Source organism: Anolis sagrei, chromosome 4 (genome assembly GCF_037176765.1).
Source record: "Anolis sagrei isolate rAnoSag1 chromosome 4, rAnoSag1.mat, whole genome shotgun sequence".
Taxonomy (NCBI): domain Eukaryota; kingdom Metazoa; phylum Chordata; class Lepidosauria; order Squamata; family Dactyloidae; genus Anolis; species Anolis sagrei.
This window is the reverse complement of record NC_090024.1, coordinates 38,062,021-38,076,401: the sequence shown is the minus strand read 5'-3', so window position 1 is coordinate 38,076,401 and position 14,381 is coordinate 38,062,021. Positions and strand designations below refer to the sequence as shown.

The window sequence follows — 14,381 nt, the reverse complement described above, 5'->3', positions numbered from 1 at the left end:
GGTGCTTTGTGTTTTCCCACATGGCAGGGGTTAGACTGGATGGCCTTCATGGTCTCTTCAACTCTGTGATTCTATGATTCATTTAAAGATCTCTTCTTGGATTTTTTTTGGTAACTTTGCCAATAACATAGTACAGCGTCATTCCATAAAGACAGCTTGTCTAAACAATTTGATTTAAACTAGTTCTACGTCATTGACTCCGCTAATTTCATGTTTTGATTATTTGGTTAACATGGATATGCAAACGATATTTTCACAATTTTTACTACATCTGTGTTTTTAACAATGTTCTATTTTCACATACACCCTCCCTGTTAATTTTTCTTTGAAATATACTTATCACCAGGAACCCTTAGTGTATTCTGATCTAGGTCACTTCAACATTACTCTGTACATAAAAGAAGCCTCTGTGATACTTGCAGCACATAAAATAATCAAGCATGTGCCCTCAATACAACTGACATCTTTTCTTATTATTGGATACTCCATAATGTATAGCATGAAGAAATAGCTTGAATAGACTAAATTTGATACAAAGTAAAACTAAGCCATTATGTACTGTATTTCCTGGAATATAAGACTACTTTTTACCTCAGGAAAATCTTCTCAAAAGTCAAGGGTTGTCTTATACACTTGGTGTCATCTTATGGTGGGGGGAGCTCAAAAACGACCACGGCCACATCCTGTCATATGCAGTGACCATATGAAAGCAGAAACTATGGTGTTGTACAAGTATGGTAGAAGAAAACCCACTCTCCAAGATTCATGGAAAGAAGTGACTTAATGTGGTCCCAGTGATGAGGTGAGGGGGCACCTCACTGGGAAGGTGTAAGTGCAGAGCAAGCTGCAGGCATCCAGGACGCCTGGGTATGGGGAAAAAGAGATAGAGCAGTGCTGTGCACATAAAACACTCCTCTTTCACCCGACTGGCCCACCATTGTATCCTATTACTGTACCTCCTTCTCTGCCTCTCAGATCTCACTCTTGAGGACTGCAGTATATACCAAACTCTATATTTTAACTGGAATAGTTAGGGGTCATCTTATACACCCAGTTGTCTTATACGTTGAAAAATACAATATTTATGGTTCAGAACAGATTTTGATTATGTTACCTATTTGATGGCAATTTGCAAATGCATTCCAACCTGGGTCATCTTTGTCCATAGATATTATATTTCAAGATATATGGTGGAAATTAAGATAGAAGAATGGTACAAGGAAATTTGGAAATTAGCAATAAATGACAAATTAACATGCAATTTAAAGGTTTAAAAAGGCCTAAGGAAGGATAATGATTTTGAAAATATATGGAAAATATTTATTGAGGAAACATTAAGGAAAGAAGATGGGAACCAACCCCCCCCCAGAAGAAATGAGGTTCTGGTGGGAGCCCAGTGGGTTTTCATGTCTAAGAGGGGATTCACATCCTGCTCTGCAGAATGTAGTCCAATACTCAAGGTACCATGCTAGGTGATAATTATGTTTTAGTAAAAAGCATAATTTTTTCAAATGCTTGACAGTTTCAAGGAAGACAAGGTGGTCTGTGCCAAAACAGTTTTATTGACTGTCAGGACGAGTTTTATAATGTTTTTCATCATATGCAACCACCAGCAATTATATTTTTATCATCTGTGCTATCTGTCAAATTGAATTATAGCATATCATGTTCATAAGAAGCTACAGCAAGTTAATAAATTGACATCACTAATAGTATACTGTACTTACTTTCAATTTTTGATATAGCTGTGAACTAAACCATTTTCGATGCAGGATGTAAGTAATTGATCTTGAACTCAATTAAAATCAACCAGCAGTGATCTCACTTCAGTCATCTTCCTGTTATTTATTTCAGGTTTGTGATTTTTGCATATGCAGATAAGAATTGCTGTTGGACGGTCACAAAATACATTGTGAGATTATTTTTAACCTTTTCCCATAGTTAACTTCAGTTTTTTGTTTTCCATTTCAGCACAGTTTTATTTTATTTTTCTATTATTGCAGGAATACTATTTCCAGTTTTTCTTAAAATCATTTGATGGGCTGGTCATGCTTTATGGCTTCATTACATGGAGAATACTGTATATACTCGAGTATAAGCTGACCCGAATACAAGCTGAGGCACCTAATTTTACCACAAAAAACTGGGAAAACATATTGACTTGAGAATAAGCTGAGGGTGGGAAATTCAGCAGCTACTGGTAAATTTCAAAATAAAAATAGATAACAGTAAAATTACATGAATTGAGGCATCAGTAGATTAAATGTTTTTGAATATTTACATAAAACTTTAATTTATGATAAGACTGTCCAACTCTAATTAAACCATTATTCTAACCTTCTTCAATGTAAATGTGCTTTCGTATCATTCCAATAATCAACATAGTATATTTTAACTATACATTTTGGGGAAGATGCTGTATGTATATGAATAAGGAAAAGTGAGAAAGACTGGCACCAAGAGAGGAGGAGGGGATGGCACGTGCCTCGCAAGAGAGGAAAAGAAGGAGGGCTTGGTTGCTATGCAGAGAGGTGAGGGTCTTGGCAGGAAGGCATGGACTGAAAGAAGCTCTTCTTTCAGCCCCACACCTTCCCGCCAGGACCCTCACTCGAGTATAAGCTGAGGGGGGCTTTTTGAGCCTAAAAAAGGGGTGAGAAACTAGGCGTATATTCAAGTATACAGTAATTATTTCTAATGTTGTATATCCAAACTTTCTTTCTTTCTCCTCTGAAGTATATATATTAAACACTTTAACTCACTTACAACAATGACAAAAACATGGCATTTTCCCCAATAATATTGTTCTTCAGAGTAGAAAAGAACAGATGTAATTCAAAAGGAATTTCAGATATAACAACTGAAATATAATTCTATATATGGTTTCTAGTTCTTTGTTTTCTTTTGTTTCCATTTTCTTTGCCAACTACTACTAAGGTTATTTGCAAAAGGTATCATTTTAAATGCTGTCTGAATGTACGCAGAGTTGTAAAATGAATTAATTAGGTTTTCAGTGTTCTGCTCATTTGTCGGTTAGATTAAGCAGGATGGATTAATTGCTAAAAATTTTTTGATCAATTGAAAAAGCTGTCCTAGTTAGCAGACATCAAAGAAATCTAAAAATATTTTGTGTGAGTAATATTAAGAGCTTGAAAAAGTTTTTCTACCATTCATTTTCAGAACCTGACAGGCAATATGACCATGCTGCATGAGGAGAGATTGGCTCTAGCTTTTCAAGCAACTTTTCCATGTTTTTGAATTAATGCTATCCCCTACCCAGGTTTTTCTGGAGCTTGGTATGGAAAACAACCTTCCTTGCACAATTCTTGTAATACATGTATCAATGCATATTTTTAAAAGTATGTTAAGGCCGTTACGTTGTATACACATGAGCCCAAATTCTTTAATGATTACCTCTTGCTTTTCATAAATGATCCACTGTTTGCTGTAAAGAATATGCCATACCATGCAATTAGACAAAGATATTATGTTTGATAAGTTTCTTCTGTATTTAAGGCAATTATATTTTATGTGGTTGGGTTGCTAGTCTTATTAAGATGTGGGTAAATCATATGTCCTCTCATTTATCTACTCTGGAAAAGGGAACAATGCATTTAAGGAGCTTTGGATTATTCATTGTGGCTCAATCGATAATTATTTGATTTTAATTAAAATACAAACGAGCACAACATCATTTGTATGATTGTGTCAGTGCTGTAACCTTGTGGGGATTCAGCAAGCACCTATCTGTTCGCCGAATGTTGTCAAGCAGACTTAATACAAGTTGAGTGTCTCTTGTCCAGGAGTCTCAAATACTCAAAAATCCAAATTATCAGCATGGGTTGTTGGGATGACAATTTTGCTTTCTGAAAGTTTGATGTACATAGACTTTGTTTCATGCACAACATTATTAAAAATATTGTGTATATATGTGGTTGAATGCTTTCATGGCTGGAATCACTGGGTTGCTGTGAGTTTTCAGGTCTGTATGGCCATATTCAAGAAGCATTCTCTCCAGACGTTTCACCCACATCTATGGGCCTTGGCCTTTGTAAGCCGCATTGATAATATGGCAGGCATCCTCAGAGGATGTTTCTGGAACATGGCCTTACAGCCCGGAAAACTTACAGCAGCCCATTGTGTATACTATTGTCTTCAGGAATATCTGTTTCCGGTCTCAAGCATTTTGGATCAGGGATATTCAACCCATAAATATCAGGACACTGCTGTAGTATAGTTGGGATTTGCAAACTCAGTTTTTGTTATCTGAAACTGAAGGAAATCAAGATATGAATGAATAGCCACAATAAAATATCTACTTAATCATTCATGTAGCGATTCAGCACATAGTATTCTCAGCAATGTGTGTTATCCATAAGAGTGACTGGATGTTTGCTTACTGATATAGTTTCCCCTATGTTATTTAATCTCTCCATTAACTATTTTTTTTCAGAAAAAGAAATTTTAGTTTATTCTCTCATATCTTATTTCTCATAGAACAAACCCTTTATGTTGTCTTTTTTTTTTAAAAAAAAAAACTCCATTAACTAAGAATGTTAATATTAAGAAGTTAAACACAAAATAATGTTTATATGTGTGTATGTGGTTTTGGGTGGTGCTTTGTAATTTATGAGTACACCTAAATTGACTCATACCGTTATATGAATTACTAAAATATTGTGACAATGTTATCTAAGGGTGCATCTACACTGTAGAATTAATGTAGTTTGGCAACACTTTTAACTGCCATACTTAATGCTATGGGAGTTGTATTTTTGCAAGATCTTTAGCCTTTTCTGCAAAAGTGTGGGTACCTCACCAAACTATGAAACTCATGATTCCACAGCATTGAGACATGGCAGTTAAACTGGTATCAAACTGCATACAGACACACCCTAAGCGACACAGGCCGTTAATTCTCTGAGCAGGATAGAGAGATAAGTATGGGTTTCAGTAACATGCAGACAACTGTCACTTTGTGTTTGCCCCAACTGGAACATTTCAAATATGCAGTGCATCTGCAGAAATAAATATATAAGATCCATTAGCAATGTATTGCTCTTTCAAATATGGATGGGAAGAGAGGGCAAGACTGGTAAAGAGTTTTGAGCAGTAAGAAAAGGTTGTTGGCCTAGTTTACTTTTACTTGCCCAGTATGGGAGACAGGGAGAAAACAACAGCAGGATGAATTTTACAGAAAGGAAGGGGATTCCTTTGCTTACTTTAAGGAGGGAATGAAGGAATCTATTTACTTCATATGGCAAGCCTGCTGGATCACAGTAGGAGATCAGCCACCTTCCACTCTACTGATGTGATGTTTTCCATCTGGCAAGCCTGTTTGAGAAGACACAGCTGAAGAACAAAGTGATTCTCTGTTTCTTTCTGCCTGGGTATTCTTTTGAGTGCAGCTCTCATCTAATAGTAAGCCAGATCATCTCAACCAAGTCCTGTTGGGATCAATAGTTACTACCTTATCTAATCCCTCAGAAGAGTATCTGCATTATATTATTAGTCTGGAAAGGATAAGCTCTGTTTTTTGGTGCTTTAAACATCTTTAAAACTGGTGATTATGTCATCTCTGTAGGAATGCATCTACAGTCCTTCCCTTTGGAAAAGGCTCCCTCTGTTTATATCAGTTCCAATTTACATCGCTGGTCCACGACTACACTCCCAACATAGTGTCATGGGCTCATATCTGGTATGTCCAACACACCAGAACACGTATGTGCCATGAGTTCACAGCCAAGGTCTATAAATGAAAACATTTGGGGCCCTGCGTGGGAAAGAGTGTGATAATGCGAAAAGGCTCAGACTGGAAGACCTGGAGGCTGTATGGAGGAACTTTTGGATGTTTGGGGAGTGGGGCTTTTAGGGATATTGAACTGAGAAGTTGCCTGAGTTTTCTTCATTCTTATTTTTGCTGTGAACTAACAACCTAGCCATAAAGAAATTTCCAAGATTTTCTTGTGAGTGAATTTAATTGCTGTCAAGGTTCTGCCATCATCACACATATACTGAGAGTTATCTATATAGACAATCCTCGGATTCCCAACATCCTACTTATAGTAAAGAAAGGGAGTGAGACAATAGGATCTGAGAGAAATCTACCCCTAGGAAAAGAAATTCACTCCCAAAAGAGTTACCACGGGGAAAAGATGTCTCAACTGAAGATTTCACCAATCCTAATTTCCACAACAAACCAATTTTTCAAAATCCAATTATCACAGAAACAGAAAGTGAAGTGAAATTTTCTGACCAGGGGCACAGACAGCAAAGTAAACACCACAAGGGTGTTAAAGGGATGTTAATCCTTTCCTTTGCTATCCAAAGTTAGCTTGGCTGGAGTTACATTTAAAAATGTACTTGTTCTGACTTACAAAAAAATCAACTTAAGAACAAACACAGAGAACCCATCTTGTTCGTAACTCGGGGACTGCCTGTAAATAGAAAACAATTTTTAGAGGAGGAGAAAAGTAGTTTCTAAGTTGTTGCGAAGAGACAAAGGTTCAGAAGTGTGCAGTGTTTTGTCAGTAATGTTGAAAAAATTTTAAACTAGATTTTGTATGATTTAGAAGCATAATATCTGCATTGTACCTTGTATCTGAAAGAAAGGTTTTCCAGTGTGTTGTATTATGACTAAAAGAGGCCTGCCTTTTAAAACTTCCTATGTGTGCACAAAAATATAACCATCTGCTAAAATTATGAACGGTGCATTGGGTGAGTTTAACATGTTGAAAGGAGGTCTGAAGGTCAGATGCTATTCGGTAGCAGTGGTGTATTGCAGGGAGACGTTAAGGTTTATCCAACCATGTTGAAAAGCTGCAGTGAGTGTATAACCATCATAAAAGTAGGTCAGTTTGTTTTCCCCCTTGATGTCCATTGGTGGTAGGGTGATGGGGAATTAGAAACATAATGTTGAGTTTTTATTTTAAAAAATTGCTGGGACTGGAATGCTGTTGTTTTACAAAGTTCACTCTGGCAATTTTAATTGCTTTTAAAAAATCTATTGTGGGAATGCAAGAGAGGAAAAAAAACTTGGAAACTGCCTTTCAAAAATTAGAGCTGTTGGAGAAACAGAAGAGGAAAAGAGAAAGGAAATGTTGACATTTTTAATTCTTTTTATTTATCATATTAGCAGACCGAGACTACAGTTTTAATGTATTTAAGAAAAAAAAACCCCACTAAGTTTAAGAACTTGGCATTACTCTAAATTTCCTTTGACCAGTAGCTGGCCACTTGAAGTGCCTCTGGTGTTGCTCTAAGAAGGTCCTCCATTGTGCATGTGACAGGGCTCAGGCTGCATTGTAATAGGTGGTCTGTGGTTTGCTCTTCTCCACACTCATATGTCATGGACTTCACTTTGTGTTCCCATTTCTTAAGATTGGCGCTGCATCTCATGATACCAGAGCACAATCTGTTCAGCACCTTCCAAGTTGCCCAGTCTTCTGTGTGCCCAGGGGGGAGTCTCTCATTTAGTATCAACCATGGATTGAGGTTCCAGGTTTTAGCCTGCCACTTTGGGACTTTCATTTGCTGAGGTGTTCCTGCGAGCATCTCTGTAGATCTTAGAAAACTATTTCTTGATTTAAGGCGTTGGCGTGCTGGCTGGTGCAATACTGGCTAAACAGTATAATTTCTCCAGTGGTGTAGGGCGTAGACATCCTTTGATAATGTGGCATGTCTCATTAAGAGCCAATCCAATGCTTTAGCGTGGTGAGATGTGTTCCACACTGGGCATGCATAGTCAGCAGCAGAGTAGCAAAGAGCAAGGGTAGATGTCTTCACTGTATCTGGTTGTGATCCCCAGGTTTTGGCAGTCAGCTTTCATATGATATTGTTTATAGTACCCATTTTTTGCTGGATAGTCAAGCAGTGCTTCTTATAAGTCAGAGCGTGATTCAGAGTGACTCCCAGGGTTGTGCTGCAATGCTCCAGTAGGATTCCTTACAGGTAATCCTCAGAGCTTGAGATGCTTGCCTGTTCTTAAGATGAAAAGCACATGTCTGTGTTTTAGATGGATTATGAATTAGCTGGTTTTCCCTATAATAGGCAGTAAGAGCACCTAAAGCTTTGGAGAGTTTCTATTCAACCATTTCAAACCTCCCTCTTTGGGTGGTGATGGCACGATTATCAGCATAGATGAAACTTTTTAGATTTTTATTGCTTCTTATTCAGCTGAAAACAAGAAAAGGGGCTGATTCTGTTATCTTTCTTCTCTCCTCTTCTACTTGATTATTTGTTGGTTGTAGAAAAATGCACTCTGCTCTTGACTCAGCAGCTAACTGGAGCATTTAAAAATTCTTCAGTAAAGTTATTTTATTATTACTTTGATAATGTACTTCTGAGCATGCATTTTGTAATGATCTTGAATGTAAGACTATGACTCATGATAAAGGTATGAGTGTCTGCTTGGCCATGGAAACTTTGAGCGCATAATCAACATCATAGGAAAGCAAAGGCAAGTACCGTGATACCTTGAGTTAAGAGTTTAATTTGTTTCATGACTGAGCTCTTAACTCAAATAGCTCTTATCTCAAAGTGAACTTTCCCATTGAAATGCATAGAAATAATATTAATCCGTTCCGCCCTATCCAACCCCACCTCTTTTGTTACATGTTTTTAAATAAAAAATATTTTATAAATAACAAATAATGTATAAATGTACATTTGCATGGAACAATAAAAAAGAAAGATCAACTTTAAAACAGTAGAAGCATAAAGTTGTGGCAAGGAAGCACATTTGAGACAACAAAATGAGTATTGGCCAGTGTAACATCAAGGCAAAACCTGCATATTCACAGGGAACAATAAAAAAGAAAGATCAACTTTAAAATGGTAAAAGTATAAAGTTGTGGCAAGGAAGCACAAAATGAAGAGGCAGAAGCATCATTTTCCTCATACTGTACTCGTTCAAACTTCCCTCCCTCTCTTGCTCTCTTTCCGTCTCTTACTTCATGAAGCCAAACATACCAGGAGTAAAAACCACACAAAATCAACTAACCCAACATTCCTCAAACTGAATAAGAGCAAAGGGGACAGCAATCTCCCAAAGTGGACAAGACCACGAGGCACGTAGTCTGCTCCCTTGAAGCCCTAAAGCCTTGTACTCTCACATTAGTGCTTCCTCTGGCACTAGCTCTAAACTCAAAATGCTTCTGTTATGTTAAAGCAATATCCGAGCCGACCAACATCTCTTAACTCAAAAACACTTTTAAATTGAAGTGCTCTTTCAAGGATTCACTGTAGCTTCTGACCCAATCTTGCCAAGAAAATTCCATGATAGAGTCAACATAAGTCAAGAATGGCTTCAGGGCACACAACAATATTCTTCCTGTCTTTGCAAACTTCCATTCCAGCTTTGTTCAGAACTACGTTTTTGTATTTTTGTTTCATGTACTTAAATAAATAAATACCCAAAGAAATGTCCATTGTGCTGTGGAGCTGAAAACTCAATGTACATTGTCTTTGTGTAAATGAAAAACAGTTTTCAGTCCAATTGCATATGCAATTGGATGCTTGAGCTGAGATGCCATATGGCAAGACATTTGCCTGAATGCCATTTGTGTAATATTTACTAAGCAAATTTGATTAGGATTCCATTTGACTGAAAAAGCAACTCAAAGAAATCAATGAATGAGAAATTATTATTGAAAAACAACTCAATATTACTAGAGTGCATGAGAAGAATATTGAAGGGTTTGAGCACAATGTTTAAGAAAGGAACACAGATTAATAATAATATCATCTTTATGCTTAGACCCTATGTACATGTTGGAGTAAATTTTACTGAAGCTGATGTGATGTATTTTATTAATATTCACATATATTATTATGTTTTTGAAAGCTCAGAGATAACTTCTTAATTATAATCATCATCATCATCATCAAAATTATTTCTTACCTGCTTCTTCTCATATCTCAAGGGGGATGCAACACAGCCAAAATACATATACTAAATATATAGTGCAAAGATTAAAAAAATGATACCAGTAGAATCCAAATTTTGAATTCACAGTTCAAATTGATTGAGTATGATGTATTTCTGTGAATGTGACAGTAGGGCTACTGCAAGCACAATGACCATCACTAGTGGTGTTAAGTGATTGCCTATGGCAATCTTCCTTTGGGGATCTAAACAATGCTCTTGGTTAGGAGTACTCCTCAGGGCATGACCAAACCTTTACACCTCTGCAGGTAGCTGGTCCAGTGGCCTCAAGTAGGGTTGCTGGCCTGGGATAACCAGCCTAGCCAGCTTACTTATTAAATCCAAGATGACTGCTTGCACATTTGCCTGTTTCTCTCTCCCCTTTGATTCATCTTAGAAGCAGAGAATAATAGAATTGGAAGAGACCACATTGGCCGTCTTGTCCAACCACCTGTCATGGAGGAAAAGCACAATGAAAGTATCCCTGACAGATGGCCACCCAGCCTCTGTTTAAAAGCTTCAAAGGAAGGAGCTTCCACCACATGATCAGGTTCTTCCTAATGTTTTTTCCTAATGCTCAGGTGGAATCTCCTTTCCTGTAATTTGAACCCATTGCTCCAAATGCTAATTTCCAGAAAATTAGAAGAAAACAAGCCTGCTCCCTCTTCCTTATGACATCCTCTCACATATTTTTACATGGCTATCATGTCTCCTCTCAACCTTTTCTTCTTTAGACTAAACATACCTAGTTCTTTGAGACGTTCCTCATAGGGCATGGTCTCCAGACCTTTGATAATTTTAGTCCCCCTTCTCTGGACACCTTCTGCTTGTCAATATCTCTGAAATGTGATGCCCAGAATTGGACACAGTATTCTAGAGAAGGTCTAACCAGAGCAGAATACAAAGGCACCATGACTTCCCTCGATCTAAACACTATATTCCTCATCAGCAACAGCATTAGCTAACACCCTTCCTTTAACTGTTACCTACCATGTCATTTGCCCCTCTGTTCTATTTCTAGTCACTCTTGTTCTGCCTACCATGTATTAGCCCACCCATTTTTACCCTACCAGTGAAATAAAGAAATACAACAATTCAAGGTTGATTTTAAGGCAATATACTATTACATCAGTGAAGCCATAATGAGTGTTTTAATCTACACATCTAGAACTTCTTTCCTCATGTATTTATTTCCACTAGTGCTGTATTTTGAAATTAAAATAATGATTAGGTTCAGACACAGACTGTCAATTAGTTTTTACCTCCCACTTGGAACGCCCAAATTTTACATAGCTGTATCCACTAATTATAATCTAGGTAAAAGTCCACAGAAAATTCAAGGAGAGACTGGATTCATCATGTACTGAAATAGATATATTGTCTATGAAGTGATTAATAATTATGCCTTGTTAATTGCAATATTAAAGCCATTGGGATTTGTTTATTCACAATGAAATAAATATACATTGGAAAGAACTACTCATTATTTTGGAACTTTGACACTGAATTAATTGGATACTTTAATGGTCCTGCAACATTTTCTAATTGGAAAGTTGAAATATGTATCTATGTGCTGTTATTGAAAATCTTGGATCATAAATGTAAATAAGAGTTTTACATCTGATTAGGGACCACCTCCAGTTCAAGAACATTAATATGTTTGCAGTTCTTTATCCTTTTATGCAATATCTCTGTTGGTAAAGTGCCAAGGACATATTATTGTTAGTTTCTTTTCTGATGTTTTACACTACCCACTGATTGGTAATTAAATTTTTTGGATTACCCCTCCCTAAATTCTTCGGCTAGAATGGTAGCTGGAGAAATTTTAAATTCATAACCTTTTTCCGGTGTTCACCCAGAATTCTTATCTGTTTGTTGGTCATGACAAGGGCAGTTTGTTTCTGTCTACCAGTGATACTTAGGTTTCTGAGGTCACACACACACACACACACACACACACACACACACACACACACACACACAAATGTATGCTTTTCCTTGTGTTGGTTATTGGTTTTCAAATGATATATTTTTGGAAATGAACTAGAATTATGTTGTTTAAATATATTTAGATATTCAGATATCTGTTCATTGAACTATATGTTCTCTATTTCTCTTCAACCCTCATCCCAAACATTGCAGCTGGTTTCCACACTCCATGAATGTTTGTGGTAAGCTCTGAAACCTGATAGAGATTGAAAGAACAAGAACATCTTTCATTCATATCATCCCATAGGCAGAAATTTGGTTATGACTCATTGTTCAATACTGTCAGCTGTATATCAAGTGAGAGCTTATGCCTTCCCTTACAATTTTGAGCAGAGATACACATTCCTATTTGCAGTTTTGGTGGAGATGAGGCAAAAATCACAATGTCACATTATCTTAATTGCTCACAGAGTTTATACAGAAATCATGTTTTACCTAGAGCACTAAGAAAGGTTTTAGTCATTGCAATCCCAGTTTAATTTTATTGATAAAGTATATAACTCTATGTTTTCTCCTTAATTACAAGATGGCTACATCTACAAAACTGCTGCATCTACTCTTTGTGCACCCTGTGATTTGAATTAATGAAATCAGCATTTTTGCAAATGAAAATGATAATACTAAGAGTTATTTGGGCACAGCAAGATGGAAACAGTACAGAAAGCTTCTTCGCAGCAGGGGTAGACAGAAAGAAATAAACTAGAATTGATTCCTCTCTTATACATTAAATATCAGCATATTTGAAATACAGTGGAATCTCAGGTGGATACTGTTTTACAAATAATGAACAATAACAATTTTATACATTTGCATTAATTATTCCATTTTGAGGCGCCTGAAGTATTAAGGCAATTTTATCTACTTGAGTTGCAGACTTGACAGTTTAAAAAACACAACAAACCAAAAAGAAATATAAATTGTCTAAACGAACTTTCAAGCATATTGGCTTATAAATCTGCAGTTCTTTGATCACTGTGGTGTGCAATTAAAAATTAATGTTTGTGAGTTGAATTGTCCAAAACCGAGACTCTAATCTTTTGTAACCTTGCTTGGAAATAAGCCACAACTTCAGAAGGATTTACTTCTGAATAAATCATGCATCAGATTGGCTATACAAAAGTATACCTCAGTTAACATGTGGTGTGTTTCTGGGCATTATTTTAACAGAAGATCAGAAAACCAGAGGAAGAAATGTTATGAAAACAAAAGAGAAAGTCTCTCACACCGTAAAAAGGATCTCAATAAGTTGAAACCTTTTATACACCTTACTCATGTGTGTGTGTGAAATGAAAAACAACCAGATGAGGTAAGCTATGCAGAAGTAAAGGATTTTGAAAATTCTAGAAATTGAAACTGTCTTCCAAAATGTATCCTGGGATAACTTTTCATTTCAGCACCCTCAATTTTTCATTTAATTTATAGAGTTTGGTGGCTAATCCTACTGATTTATATAACATACTGAAACTTACTCATGATGCAGGCTTATTTGTTTCCCCGCTGTCTCTCTATTTTGCCTGCTCAATAAGAATTGTGTTGAGACAGAGAAACTTGACAATGTGTTATGTGTTAGGTGCAATGGCCAAATATGTCAGATGCATTCACATATGCTTTCCCTTAGTATGCTATAGTGTGTAGGAAAAGGGAGGATTCCATCATTTCTTAACTAATACATGCTCAATAAGTGCATTATGCAACAAGTTTCTGGCAATGCTTGCCATGTTTTCCAAACCAAGGAGTGAGGAAATGGCTTCAAGCCTACAGGCTGGCTGGGAATATTGAAAAGTCTTGTGAGATGTTAAGTCCCATGAGACTTCAACTAAGATCTGGTGCACTGTTTGCACCAGATCTCCCAGCAGATCTCCCACCAGAGTCTCACAATGGCATAGCTACCTCAAGACGTACCCCAGGCTTAGGTCGAACAGCCACTTGGCCAGACCTTGAGGTTTGACAAAACATGGCCCCCCTCTGAGAAGGCACTGGGGCCTTGTTTTTTTCTATATAGCTGCTTTTTACCTTGCCTAGTGTAGTCAGGCATACTCACAACTACAATAGAATCCACTAGAGAACAGACATCCACTATTTCCAGCTCCAATTTTGTTTGGAACCATAACCAAAAGTCCCTATTTCTTCATCCCTCCTTAAGTATCCCCATGATATCTGTGATGCTAGGCCAAAGAGGAGAGGAAAAGGGGATGAGCTGGGAGTCATAAAACATTTTTACATAAAGGAGCTCAACTGCCAGAAGCTTTGTTAACTGAGTCATACCTATATTCCAAATCTGAAATTAGAAGTGAAATTGAAATCACAAGACAACAGAAATTGACTGTCTTCTAGAATTTTGTGTGTGTGTATGGTAATAGAAGTGTGTATGGCCCTTTAAGTTGTTTGGTTTATTCCCTAATTTTCAGTCTATAAATAATACAAATATAAGGGTTGCCATGCTGATTATGGCACATTACAAAGTCTGTAT

General features: G+C 36.9%; 1 protein-coding gene across 6 annotated transcripts in view; it reads left to right on the top strand.

The window, feature by feature from the left end:
* Window positions 1–14,381, top strand: part of RALYL (RALY RNA binding protein like) — a 310,011-nt gene that overhangs the window by 92,517 nt on the left and 203,113 nt on the right. Inside the window, exon 1 of one of the 6 annotated variants that reach the window (XM_067467379.1) lies at window positions 13,147–13,217. The exons of the other annotated variants lie outside the window; for them this stretch is intronic. The gene's annotated coding sequence lies outside the window, so the exon portion shown is untranslated. Of the gene's footprint in view, window positions 1–13,146; window positions 13,218–14,381 lie in introns of those variants that run through there. 6 annotated transcript variants of the gene reach the window in all.